General features: G+C 36.9%; 1 pseudogene; it reads left to right on the top strand.

Annotated features, from left to right (window-relative positions):
- Nucleotides 1-2504: 2504 nt before the first annotated feature.
- On the top strand, nt 2505-5301 carry LOC150053556 (elongation factor 2 pseudogene; annotated as a pseudogene).
- The last annotated feature ends 9903 nt before the right edge of the window (nt 5302-15204 follow it).

Here is a 15204-nt window from a genome sequence, read left to right as displayed (position 1 = left end):
TATTCTTGCAGCCTAAACTGAGTCTGAGCACTGTCCTTGGGCTTTGTCTAGGCTAGCACTCTACCAATTGAGCCACAGCACTTTTTCCAGCTTTTTCTGTATATATGGTGCCAACATTTAGAACTCGGGTTTTCATGCATGCTATCAAGCATTCTATCACTAGGTCACACTCCTAGGGCCCCTTTTCCCATTTTTGGTATTAATACTGACTTTCTTGAAATGCTGCTAGTAATTATGGTGGATCTATGTGAGGTGCTTTCTAGCATGTTTGCATAAGCTTTCTTTACCAATAGAGTATTTCTACTTTATACACAGATATATGCAGAAGTAAGTATTTTAGTTCCCTCACCATCCTCCTCATCATAGATACTTTACTATCTGAACCTTTTTATGGCAATCTTCTACCCAGCTCTAACTAGAAATTATACACTTTCAGGGAAAATGAGGTATGTTTTGAAAAGAGGTTGGAAGATATGCCTAATAGAGATCACCTGAAGATACAGAGATTTAACAATTGTAAGAGAAAATTTATGAGAAAGTACTCAGAGTTGCTAGAGCAGGCAATGTAGCCACAGAGAAAGCTGAGAAGGTAGAGTAGATTACAGTGACTTTAAATGTAGAAGATCAGAATAAATTACAAATCATATAATTTAGGAACCATAAATGTATGTTTAAATCTATTTTATTATCTGAAAATAGTTCTACAAAGGAATCACCATTCTACAAAGCAGTTTATTTTTTGTTGTTGTTGTTGTTGTTGTTTTATTGGTCATGGGACTTGAATAACAAAGTAGTTTTTAATGCAATGTATCTTGATCATTATTTTCCCTTTTCTCATACTCTCCCATCCTTACCAACTCATCCCTTTCCTCAATTTTCTTAATTTTATAGGACATGCATTGAACTATGTAATTGGATTCCCATATTTATTACTTACCAAATTTTGTATGTTCTTTAGCATTCTAATCCAGTGACCTGGAAAAGACACACTCATTCTGACCAGCCAACTTAGACCTCTCTTTCCTTACCAGTCTTACTGCATAATCATTAAGAAGAAGAGACACTTTATTTAACCTTTTTCTGAATGTTTCTGTAACTCTTGGTTGAGTACTTTAACAATATAGAAAGTATGTGCCATATTGGAAGCAGGAGACCTAGAGTTCACCAAAGAGAAAAAAAAACTAGTTCCTTTTGTTTTTTTCAATGAAATTGTAAAGAAATATAATCTTAATTAGTATGTTTAACCAGAAACAATATCAAGAGTCACTAGGATGTGATACTGTTTCTGTAAAAGACATTATCTTCTTTCTTAGATTGAAGAGCTTTATTTCTGTATGATAGATGGGAAGGAATGTTCCAAGGAATGATAAAAAGTAACACATAAAGCAAGAATTCAAAGGCATTAAAAATTCAGAGGTTTAGTTAAGGAGGTATAAGATACACATGATACAGAAAAAAAGCAAGATAAAGACCTAGTTCTATTACTTCTCAGTAGTGTTTATCACAGAAGAATAATAGCATAGTCTATATTAGTTTTTAGAATGTTTTCTGGGTTAGAGTGACTAGTAAGATGTCATAAAAATCTTATTGAATGCAAAATGATTAAAACCACTGCAGGTACTTATTTCTTATTTTGTGGGGCATTGGCTTACTGGAATTATTATATTTTTTGAATTACATAATTTGCTTTCCCCAGAGAGTCTATTATATTTCAATTAATTCATTTGTAACCATTTGTATACTACCCAGTGTGTTTATTTGTATATTTATAGGCACATTTTTAGCTTCCACAAACGAGGAAAATCAGCAACTTATGTTTCTCTGGATCTGGCATACTCCACTTAATAAAATTGTTTCCAAATTCTTCACTAATGAACAATGTATATCTACACACACACACACACACACACACACACACACACACACACACAAATAAATGGGTACTCTCAAGAGTGTAGGATGGGGTAAATCCTCTCAGAAACACCACCCCATTAATAAGTAGGTTAATGACTTAAAGACAGACTTCCTTAAAGGAAAAAAAAATAAGAATGGCCAATAGAAACATGAAAATATTTTCAACATTTCTGGTCATAAAAGAAATGTAAATCAAAATATTACTGGGACCCTAACTCACCCCAGTTAGAATGGCTGTTATCAAGAAAACTAATGATAACAGATGTTGAAGGAATGTGGACAAAAGGAAAGCCACTATACTGTTGTAAAGCAGTGTGGAGGGTTGTCAAAATACAAAACATAGAGTTCCCTTATGACCCAGCAATCCTACACCTGGATATTTATGCAAATGATCACAAACCAGGCCACACTAAGCCAAAAGCACAACTCCATTCACTGAAGCATTGTCTACCATAGTTAAAAGATAGAATCAACCCAGTTTCCCCTAAGTGGATGAATGGATCAAGCAAATGTGTTATGGGTACACAAGGGAATTTTTTTGTATGCTTCTAACAGAAAGAATAATGTAGTAGTCCTCTTCCGCTGCTGTCGCCGCCATCCTTGGTGCGACTCGCCTCGTTTGGTTCTACCTGGGAGAATCCATCGCCATCCGCCACCATGGTGAACTTCACGGTAGACCAGATCCGTGCCATCATGGACAAAAAGGCCAACATCCGTAACATGTCTGTTATCGCCCACGTGGATCACGGCAAGCCCACGCTAACAGACTCCTTGGTGTGCAAGGCTGGCATCATTGCCTCCGCCCGAGCTGGGGAGACCCGCTTTACTGACACCTAGAAGGACGAACAAGAGCGCTGTATCCCCATCAAGTCAACTGCCATCTCCCTCTTCTACGAGCTCTCTGAGAATGACTTAAATTTCATCAGGCAGAGCAAGGATGGCTCTGGTTTCCTCATTAACCTCATTGACTTCCTCTGAGGTGACGGCTGCCCTCCGGGTCACTGATGGTGCCCTGGTGGTGGTGGACTGCGTGTCTGGTGTGTGCGTGCAGACAGAGACGGTGCTGCGTCAGGCTATCGCAGAGCGGATCAAGCCCGTGTTGATGATGAACAAGATGGACCGTGCGCTGCTGGAGCTGCAGCTGGAGCCCGAGGAGCTCTCCAGACCTTCCAGCGCATTGTGGAGAACGTCAACGTCATCATCTCCACCTATGGCGAGGGCGAGAGCGGCCCCATGGGCAACATCATGATTGACCCGGTCTTTGGCACTGTAGGCTTCGGGTCTGGCTTGCATGGCTGGGCCTTCACCCTGAAACAGTTTGCAGAGATGTATGTGGCTAAGTTTGCCGCCAAGGGCGAGGGCCAGCTGGGGGCCCGCTGAGCGTGCCAAGAAGGTGGAGGACGTGATGAAGAAGCTGTGGGGTGACCAGTACTTTGATCCAGCCAATGGCAAGTTCAGGAAGTCAGCCACCAGCCCTGATGGGAAGAAACTGCCCCGTACCTTCTGTCAGCTCATCCTGGACCCCATCTCCAAGGTGTTCGATGCAATCATGAACTTCAGGAAGGAGGAGAGGGCCAAGCTGATAGACAAGCTAGACATCAAGTTGGACAGTGAGGACCAAGACAAAGAGGGCAAGCCCCCGCTGAAGGCTGTGATGCGCCGCTGGCTGCCCGCAGGGGATGCACTGCTGCAGATGATCACCATCCACCTGCCCTCGCCTGTCACCGCGCAAAAGTACCGCTGCGAGCTGCTCTACGAGGGGCCCCCAGATGACCAGGCTGCCATGGGCATTAAAAGCTGCGACCCCAAAGGCCCCCTTATGATGTACATCTCCAAAATGGTGCCAACTTCTACGCCTTCGGAGGCGTTTTCTCAGGGCTGGTGTCCACTGGCCTGAAGGTCAGGATCATGGGGCCCAACTACACACCTGGGAAGAAGGAGGACCTGTACCTGAAGCCCATCCAGAGGACCATCTTGATGATGGGCCGCTACGTGGAGCCCATCGAGGATGTGCCCTGCGGTAACATCGTGGGCCTCGTGAAGACCGGCACCATCACCACATTTGAGCACGCACACAACATGCGTGTCATGAAGTTCAGTGTCAGCCACATTGTCAGGGTGGCCGTGGAGGCCAAGAACCCCGCGGACCTGCCCAAGCTGGTGGAGGGCCTGAAGCGGCTGGCCAAGTCGGACCCCATGGTGCAGTGCATCATCGAGGAGTCCGGGGAGCGCATCATCGCGAGCTGCACCTCGAGATCTGCCTCAAGGGCCTGGAGGAGGATCACGCCTGCATCCCCATCAAGAAATCCGACCCAGTGGTCTCATACCGGGAGACGGTCAGCGAGGAGTCAAACGTGCTGTGCCTGTCCAAGTCCCCCAATAAGCACAACTTGCTGTACATGAAGGCACGCCCCTTCCCCGATGGCCTGGCTGAGGACATCGACAAGGGGGAGGTGTCTGCCCTCCAGGAGCTCAAGCAGCGGCCCAGCTACCTGGCTGAGAAGTAAGAGTGGGCTGTGGCTGAGGCCCGGAAGATCTGGTGCTTTGGGCCCGATGGCACTGGCCCCAACATTCTCACTGACATCACCAAAGGTGTGCAGTACCTCAGTGAAATCAAGGACAGCGTGGTGGCCGGCTTCCAGTGGGCCAAGGAGGGCGCACTGTGTGAGGAGAACATGCGGGGAGTTCGCTTCGACGTCCACAATGTGACGCTGCATGCTGATGCCATCCACCGTGGGGGTGGCCAGATCATCCCCACCACACGCCGCTGCCTCTATGCCAGCGTGCTCACCGCCCAGCCTCGCGCTTCATAGAGCCCATCTATCTTGTAGAGATCCAGTGTCCAGAACCAGTAGTCGGCGGCATCTACGGGGTCCTGAACAGATAGCGAGGCCATGTGTTTGAGGAGTCCCAGTTGGCTGGCACCCCCATGTTTGTGGTCAAGGCTTACTTGCCTGTCAATGAGTCCTTCGGCTTTACTGCCGATCTGAGGTCTAGCACTGGTGGCCAGGCCTTCCCACAGTGTTCGACCACTGGCAGATCCTGCCTGGAGACCCCTTCGACAACAGCAGCCGCCCCAGCCAGGTGGTGGCAGAGACCCACAAGTGCAAAGGCCTGAAGGAGGGCATCCCAGCCTTGGACAACTTCTTGGACAAGTTGTAGGCGGCCCTCCTCTCCCTGCCTGGCGGGACTCGGCACAGCACTCACACCTGGTTTGACCACTGTACCATGCCCGCATTCTCTCAGATGACATCTCGAGACTGTCCCCACAGTGACGCTCTGCCCAAGGTTTCTGGGGTCCACTCCGTGCCATCACTCTACGTTAACACTTGATGCCGTTTCCCTCTATTTATTTTGGGGTTCCAGAAGCAGCAGAAATACCCTTTTCTGCAGCCCGACAGGGTGGGGAGGCGGGCAGGACACCCAGTGCTTTATCATTTCAGAGGGAAACTCAATTCAGATATCCCAAATTTTAAAATAAATGCATTAAGAAGTGTATTTGGGTAAATGACCCAAAGTGGCTTTTCCCTGGTAAGTGAAAGGAAGGAACAGGTGGGCAGGCATTCCCCTGTGCTGTCACCATGGCCACCTCCAGCTGTACTTGTGCCATTGGAATCATAAATATGATGGTGGTGACCTTGAAAAAAAAGAATAATATAGTCACAATCATAAGGAAATGGAAAAACATACAAAAGAGAAGTAAATCAGACCCCCCAAAACATAGGCTATATAGTTTCTTTCCTCTAATGTAATTACAATGGACCTATAAATCTACAAGCAAATCCAATGGATAGCAAAAGACAAATAATTTCATGGACATGATTAATTAAACAACATTCTGAACATTCACACAGTGAAAAGAGGATATTATTAGGGGAGAATCTAAAGGGCTCAATAGCTAAGTACACATCATCATATAGAATGATGCATACTGAAAAGAACTCCAAGAAATGAAAATAAGTTTTCTTTCAATTATTATTGTTGTGCTGCTTTTGAAATTCTTTTTATTGTTTCTTTTTTATTGTAATGTATGGAGGGGTTACAGTTATATTCACCAGATAGGTGTGTTACTTCTCACACATTGAAACCCCTTCTCAAGTTTTATCCCAATTTCCCTCTCCCCATCCCCTCCCAATCATCTTGTTTCCCCCTTTCCCTTTCCTATTTCAAATAAACAAATAAAAGTATATACAATATACCAGGTAACAAAGACATATACTGTAACAATATGAGATTAACCAAAGACAACAAAAGAGAAGAGAAACAACAGTAAATTAAGAACAACAAACACACAAGATAAAGCTCTTGTTTCTGTATCTGAAGATTCTTTCATTCAGCCTCATCCTATATGGCCTTTTGTATTTAGGTTTAAATGCCAAGTGGTGGAATTACTGGGTTGTAGGGGAGCTCTGTGTCTTTTAGTGATCCCTCCTGGCCACATCCCTGCCAGCAGCCAGCATCTGTTGTTATTAGGTTTCTTGATAATGGCCATTCTAACTAGAGTGAGGTGAAATCTCAAAGTTATTTTGATTTGCATTTCTTTTATGGCCAAAGATGTTGAGCATTTCTTCATGTGTCTATAGGACATTCTTATTTCCTCTTCAGAGAATTCTCTCTTTAAGTCTTTGGCCCATCTTTTTATGGGATGGTTTTTTTTTTGAAGATTTGTTTCAAAGTGATTCAATTGTAGATATATTTTAGATATGAAGCCTTTGTCTGTTTTATAGCTAGTGAAGACCTTCTCCCACTCTGTAGTCTTTCTACTTACCTTGCTAGCTATGTCCTTTGCCATACAGAAGAGTGTACAGTGGGTTCAAGGAAAGAATGATAGATAAAGAAAGGAAAGAGGGATAATGCAGGCAAAAATTCATTGTATACAGCATGCAACTGAGAAATATAAGGGAAGGGGTGTGTAGAGGATTGTGTGAAGACTTTGAAGTGATGACAGGGATCTAAATGCATTGTATATAATAACTGCTTTGCTAAAAGGCAAAAACAAACAAACAAACAAATGTATGGCCTAAAATTATGATAATTAATGTCTGGGAGTGTGTTTGGAGGGAGGGATGGTTAAGAATGTTGACATGGGTGACATTGCACTGGATTCATGAATTTTTTTGGTGAATGGCAACTCATTTTACAGCTACTGAATTATAAATATAGACAGGAAAATTACAGATGTCTTCTGTGGAAAAATTTTATTAAAGTAGTAAAAAATCACAGAGAAATCTGTGAAATCTTTGAAACAGCCAAAGTTTAATAGCATGTCACCTCTTTAAAAAAAGAAGTCAAAGGAATTACAGATGAATTAGAAAATATTTTGAATAAATATGAAGACACAAGATAACAAAACTTAGGAAATACAGCCAAAGCTGAGAATTAGATGAAAGTTAACTAACATCAATATGGATACTAAATATATCAAAAACTTAAATCTTTTGCCTTTAGATACTCAAAGTAGAAACAAAAATGACAGCAAGCAGAAAGAAACAAAGAACAAAAGTTTACATTGGGGTAAATGAGGTAGAGAAGAGATAGGCAGTAATCAAATTAAAAATTGTTTCTCTCTCAACAAAATCACCAATATTTTCAGTAGACTGAAAAACAAAATAAGAGAACTTTCAATTGCTAAAATTGGGAAGGGAATAAGAGACGTGCTATGAACTAAGCAAATATTATGTTAAAAAGATAAATAATAGCAACTATTTATATTCAATAAATCAGATGCCAGATATATGTATTAAAGATTCTTAGATAAGTATATAGATCATAAATGCTTCTTAACTATGTATCAAAAGGAAATAGAAAATAAGAATGAAACCATAACAAAGATATATTGTCAAAGCTAATATGTATGTTAGTAAGCCTCTGAATCCTACATTTTCTAGTCTTCAGAACTATCATTTTCTTTAAAAGGAAGTTATTATTTGACATTGCTTAATCTTAACACAATTTTAAATCCTATTTAAATGATGTGTATTTCTTTTCCTTCTGCTGATATTCCCAAGGGAAATGTAAGAGCCTGTATGTTAAATAATTATGCATTGTGCTAAAAGAAATAAATTGCTGCTATTAGAAAGAATTTAAACTAGTTAATCTTGTTTGACTTTTATCTAAAGCTTATTCTAGGACTTTTTCTTGTTGAGATGAATAAATAAGTAAGTTTTAGTACCAAATCAAGTATACACTCAAGTATCATTCATTTTTTTTCTAATTGATGTCTGGTAAGTTCCAAGCACTTTCAGACTGTTCTAGTCATACTGTAAACAACTGAGAAAATCACCAGAGAAGAAAACCAGGAAAGGTCTGTGAAAGACAAAATATTATCTGAGAATTTATTGTCTAGGAAGATGGATTGCTGTCATAGTTGTTTACTAGTCATAGTTGTCTTACTAAATTATTATTTTTTCTGTCACTTGGGAGCATGAAAACAACATGGCTTTCATAGTATCTCTCTTTTAATATATTAATTCTTACTATACCATTGCATAAATAGCACAATGATGTACAGAATTATACTAGAAAATGAAGATACCGAGATATACAGAATTAATCCAACATTGATTTTCTATTTATTAGAATCTTTCCACTTTGAAGTGTTACCAAATTACTCGAAATCTACCTTTGCTCAAAAGACAGAATTGGCCAAATACATCAGACAATTGTCATCTTTGCCTTTGTAAATTGTCTTTACCTTTAAGCTTAGCATGTTCCTTCTTTTGGTATAGTTAATTCTTCAGAATGCTCAACTTGCATCACCTTGATGTTTTTTCCAGAAACCCTCTGAAGTGCTAGCAGAAAACATTAGCAATCAGTGAACACTCACTTCTATAGTGACAACTTTAATGCCACACAATGTATCTGAGCTATTGCTAGATTTCAAATAGTTACCACAGTATTTGGCCCATGGTATTATACCAAAGAAGCAAACTAATTTCACACATTTTTCTTATCCTACTGATTTTATGCATGTTCTTTTCCATTTACATCTTCTTCATTTTCTTAATGTGTATGTCTCTCTTCTTTGTCTATGTTTTAAGTTTCATGCACATAAAAATATGTTCTTTTTATGAGTTATATATAAGGAAATTCAATATGCTGGCATCTTAGTTGAAATAGGATATTTTAATTTATTTGAAGTATTTACAAGAATCTTGTGGCTTGCTAGTGCTTTCCCCCAGTTTTCTCACATAAGAAACAAATAACATTTCATTAAACATTCCAAATCACAGTATAAGCAAGGAGCAAGTCTCAAGCCTGCAATCTCAGCTACTCAGAAGGACGAGGTGGGAGAATCACAATTAAAGACAACTTGGATTATACAGTGAGGAAAATTATGAACTTCAGAATCAGTTTGTTTAAAATCAGTTGAGGTCCTAACTTCTGTGACCAAATATCTTATTGATGATATATGGGGTAGATACATAGATGAGTAGATAGATTGGTAGATAACAGATAGATGATAGATTGATATTTTATATGAATATACACATATATTTTCATCATGGATTTTAGTCAACTAAACAATTATTTTAGCAGCAGTGCATCTAATATATTCTAATTTAATTTAAAATAATCAAGAGCATATGCTTCTATTAAATAATTTATATTTAAAATAAGATTTTTAGTGGCAAAGCAAATTATCATATAATCTCACAAAAGAACCATCTTTGATATTTTCATTTATGAAATATATACTGATATTGAAATTTGTACAATACAGAAATATATGATGCATAAAATAATAGTACTATAATATTTTAATATGTTTATTTCAGATTTATTTGTTCCATTACTATGCTATTAATGTAATCTGTTTAAAACTTTATCACGAATTTGGGGACCTATAAAGATAGTCATCCAAAGGTGAATTTTTATATTATTGGCTGTTTTTGATATTAAAAATTAGAAACCTAGCTTTTCATTAAGCTTTAAATTGTTTTTGCCAAAATTTAACAAATTTCATAATATAGCATATTATGAAAATCTAGTTCCAATTTTTTTGTTTTGATTTTCAGTGTTAATTGAATTCTTCCAGTTATTTTCACTACATTTCAAATCTTAAATACATTTGATTTAAAATGGAAATTTTTATGTACTTGATTACTTTAAAGATGTTTATTTTTTCAACTTATAAATGTTCTGAACTACTTAAATCTAATATGTTAAATTAAAAAGTATGAAGAATGTCATATTTTCTCATTTGTTCCAAATTACATGCAAACTTTGTAACATTTGCCCTAAAATCAAAAGTAAGGAAGTTATTCAAATATACAGGATAATGGCCTCAGAAACAGAAAAAAATTTTTCTCATTAGGCAAAAATTCTATTTTTACTAATCCTTAGAATGAAAATCCCTATTGATTACCTCTTACCCTCCAAATATTTAATGAATTGGTTTAATTTTCCTGTTCCTATATTAGTCTTAGAATTTATTTTTATTGTTCACTTTCATTAATTATTTTTATTAATTCCTTCATTCAGTCTTGTGTCAGTTCTGAGAGTGAACTCAAATCTTTCTTCAGCAAGCACTTGAACCACATCCCTAGACCATGTGTCTCATTATTTGTTTGTGTGTATGTGTGTTCACATGCATACCATGTGCCTACATTGTCCCTGAGATTTTATTGCATATGGATAGCACTGTGTCCATTGTGTCACAGTATCAGTGGTGGCTCTTCAGTGATTAGTTATAGGTAAGTATCTCAATGATATTCCTGCCTGAGCTGGTTTCAAACCACAGTTCTCAAATTTCAGCCTTCGTAGTAGCAAGGTATATAGATAGAAAATGTCTTGACTACTTTTGAGTTGGGATATTGCTTGATACCTTGTGCTGACCTTGTTAACCCATTGGATATATCTAATGTGCCTCACTTTGCCCAAGCATTGGATGAAATGAGATGAGTAGAGTTTAGGCTCAGAATGACCTGCAGCTTAGTCCTATGATTCCTTCCTTCAAAATACCAAAAAGTACAGCTGTGCATTATAATATATTTAATATTTACTGAAGGGCATATTCAATACTTTTTATATTTGATATGATTATATTATGAAATATATGTAATATATCTTAAATTGAATTCCTGTAATCTTTATCATAACTATATCATTCATACTTATGTGTTCAATCTATGGGTTTATTAATGCATAATACATACAGTTTATTGTATTATATAGCATCCTTATGTATAATAAGATAGTCCCATATATTATATATGCATAATATCTACAAGCATGTATGTGTATGTGTATTTTTTCAATGAAAATATTACATTTAGACTCTCTAATGCCTTGTCATGTTCACATATAAGCTGGCAATGATCTCTTGTTGGAAAGGCTTTTTCTGGAGTTTTCCTTCTTCATTTTATCTTTTACTATTCAGAAGCTTCTGAGCTTCTCCTCCTGTTATTGAGTCCTTGGTATTCTATTAAAGAAATTTCTACCAAAAATATTAGTCTTTATGCACTAGGAAGAATACTTTTACATTTATTTGGAATGATTGACAACTTTCTCAGAAAGTGCTTGATTTTGTGTCAAGATCTTTGCTAAGCTACAATGAATATATATGCATATATATGTGTGTGTTTATTCTGATATATATTTATATGCATGCTGTAGAGGGGCTTACTTTCAATTAATCATGTACCTCAGGTATCTGATTTGTTCAGGGAGATTTTTTTCAGCTTATTTAGGCTGCTAAACCTTGTTTATCATTTATGTATCTTTGGTTAGGAAATTCAATTATCCTGCTCCCAGCCCTTTAACATTGACTGTATTTTATTGGTACTTCTTGTCTAAGAAAATATGTTATTGTTCTGATCCCTGACATTTTATGCTTGTACTTGCCTCATCTACAAATATATGTTTCCATGTGTACTGTATAGAAGAAATAACTCAAGATTTTGTTTTTAACTAAGAAAGTGAAATAAACAATAGTTCTTCAAAGCAGACTTCCAGAAAAAATACAATTTACATGTAAACCTCAACATTTATGAAAATTTTATAATTGCTAAAAATAACATTTTGCTGGAATGCAATATTATCTAAAACAATGCCAGACATATAACATTCACTAATTTTGTCATGTTGTATAAGAAATGGATTCATATATCAGCAGAGCTGAATTTTGCCCATAAACTAAACTTACTGATAATTGTATGCATTGGAATTTTCACTTTATTTAACTTTGTTTATTTTTTTTGTGTGTGTGTGTTAACATCTGTTCAATTCAAAAAAGCAAAAAGATGTGTGGCATATTTCTCAAGAATGGATTCTTCATGAACACTAATAACTAATAATTTCCTCTCTGATCATAATCCTGCTGAGACCCCTTGCACTTTGATTATTATTGCATAATAAGGAGAGCCTGGGTTAATGAAAGAACCTTTAAAAAATGAAAGATCTCTAGACTGCTTCAGGTGAAAGCCAAGTATCCACAAGACTTATATATTAATCAAGTCTTTGAGCAACATCTAAACTGAGGACGAGAGGAGGTACACTTGATTGATTCCTTGCAGCCACTGCATTTTGATAACTCTTTGACAGTGGTTTGACTCATGTCCTGTCATCATAAAGCCCCCTATTGTGGGAACTAATTGAAACCTCACAAAATGATATCACTTGAAGCATGTTACTCCTGGCTGATTGCAACCAACTCTAATCCCCAATGTCAAGATCACATTTCATTTTCACAGCTGTATGGGTCTCAACATGAAAAGAATTAATTTCTGGCTGATTAACCTAGGTTGCTATAACATGAAATGTACTTTATGGCAAGTGGGCCCTTTGCATGCTTGTTATTCTGCCACATTGGCATTTGTTGGGTAGGTCTTCAGAATAATGCAAATAAGTGCTCATTAGAACACTTGCTCCATGTGAACTCTGAGCCAATGTCCTAGTTGTCGTTAAAAGCTATGTTTGCAAAGTCACACCTATAATTGTGTGCAAATAAACAGGATTAATTCAATCAATTCCATTGTAAATTTCTCAACAGAAAGTGTAGTACTCCATTTATTCAGATTAATCTTTTAGGGGGTGTAAGCATTTAAGAGGAGGGTTTGTGAAAGGTGTTATACTGGTTTTGAGTAGCAAATTTATTTAAAGTATCCAAGAATATCTGTAACAAGAGATTGTGATCTACAACTGTTATAATCTCTAGTACCTGATATAAAAAATTGGAATTGTCGAAGATATAATAGTTTAGAATTATTTCTAATCTAAGGTGGATGTTTGAAATAACTTGAAAGAGTCCACCAAACTTGCAGACAGAAGGCTTTTATTTAGAGGTGAATGATATAAATCATAACAGAAAGATATTTCAGGCAGGAATCATCATCAATAGATACTGCCAGGCTTCCTGCATTCTTTGTATATTCATACAAACTCCTTGTATGCAGACTTACTCACGAAGAATGGTCCTTGTAGATCTTGGTTTTAGGGGATATCAAGGTATAAAGTTTAGATGAGTTTTACCCTCACTACTTGTCAAGTGGGGGTTGTCCAATAATTGTGCCAAAAGAAGCCAAGAATTAAAAAAAAAACATTCACAATACAATTTGGAATTTTGTAAGAATCTGAGTTATATTCATTGTTGTTTGGCCAATAGTCAGAATCAGATATCTAGTTAAACTCAGAGACAAGCATAGGGCTTACATAGTCTAATTATAAAATAAATCAATTTTTTTACAAATGGTGGCTATGATGATAATAAATAGCTGAATTGGTTTGTCAATGCTGCTTTAACAATTCACACATAATTATTTCTTTAAGAAATGTAAGTGTATTACCTTATATATCTGGATACCAGAACTCTAAAGTCATTCTAAGTAATACATGTACAATATCTATCTGCATGTTCTATTAATGCATGAAATGAGTGAAACCATTTGTGCTATTTTTGGAGTCTTCCAAATATAATACTCAACTATTTAAAACAATGCTGGGAATTGTAATCCATAAGAATAATTGATATTGATACATATTTCTAAAAATATTTTAGGGTATAGGTAATGTAGTTCCTTTTGTTGTACTGTAAGTTAGTTTAAAAATAGTTATCATATAGGTGAAGGCTTTACCCACATATACATATATGCCTACCTGTACATATACATAAACACAAAACATAGCTTTCCATTGGATGGATGTATTTTGATATAAGAATAGCACAATCACTAAATAATAATTGTATAGAACAACCAGAATAATTTGGGTTAAAAAAATTCACATACCACATTGACTTAAGGAATTGAGTTGACATTTCCTGACCCCTTATTAAAGAAATTTAGTGCTAAGTAGTTTCCCGGAAATGTATAGAGATATTTCGTGTCATATTGATAGAATTGTATGTTCCAGGTTTAACAACAACAAAAAACTCACTAAATGAATGCTTTAGAAAAGCTGTGAAATTTCTACCATTTTTTAAAATTTTATGTTTTGCCAGTCCCGGACTATGAACTCAGGGTCTGAGCACTGTCCTTAGGCTCTTTCCTCAAGACTAGTGTTCTACCACAGCACAACTCCTGCCATTTTTCTATGTATGTGGTACTAAGGAATCGAACCTGGGTCTTGATGCATGTTAGGTAAGCCTGTAGGCCAAACTCCTAGCCCTCTACTAATTTTATAAATAAGGTTTGGTATATATTACCTTTGAAGGTCCACTCTTAATTTTCTCTTGTGTTGATGCTGTTATGGCCTTGACATTTATGATTAACATGATAACATGTATTCATTTTAGCCATGTTTTATGAATATACTGATTTTTGCTTCTAGCAAAACTATTAGCATTTATCCAACCATCTACCACTATGTTGAGTCAATTACTATATTCTTTACATTTTTTTAACTCAACATAAATTTTGTTTTTCATTTGCTCAAAAAATTTAAAGGGCTCAGCAGCCAATTTGAATATGTCACTGGCTTAACGGAGCAAGGATTAGCAAATTAGGTCTTAATTAGCTAATCTTTGCATAAGTTAAGGAAATTATATGCTTTGTACAGATGACAGGTTGGAAGTAAGGCATTTAACTTGCATTGAATTAAAGTTTTCCTTGACTTCATGAATTTTAATAGAAAAATAATATTTAACAGTTAAAATGCATGTCAGACAGAATAGATTATTCTTGAAGCCACTGAAATTATTTTTTTTGGTGAAAAAGACCAGTGATAAACATTTAAGTATTTCTACTGAGAGATGTAAGATTTACTTTGCAATTAAAAAGGGACTTTTTTTTTTCAAACAGGACTTATGGTTCACTAGTAAGCATATTTTCTGGTGTAGTGCAATGATAAGTT

This window comes from Megascapheus bottae, chromosome 16, assembly GCF_031878675.1.
Source record: "Megascapheus bottae isolate mThoBot1 chromosome 16, mThoBot2.hap1, whole genome shotgun sequence".
NCBI classification, from domain to species: domain Eukaryota; kingdom Metazoa; phylum Chordata; class Mammalia; order Rodentia; family Geomyidae; genus Megascapheus; species Megascapheus bottae.
Note: the sequence above shows the minus strand (reverse complement) of the source record. Positions and strands in the feature narration are given on the sequence as shown.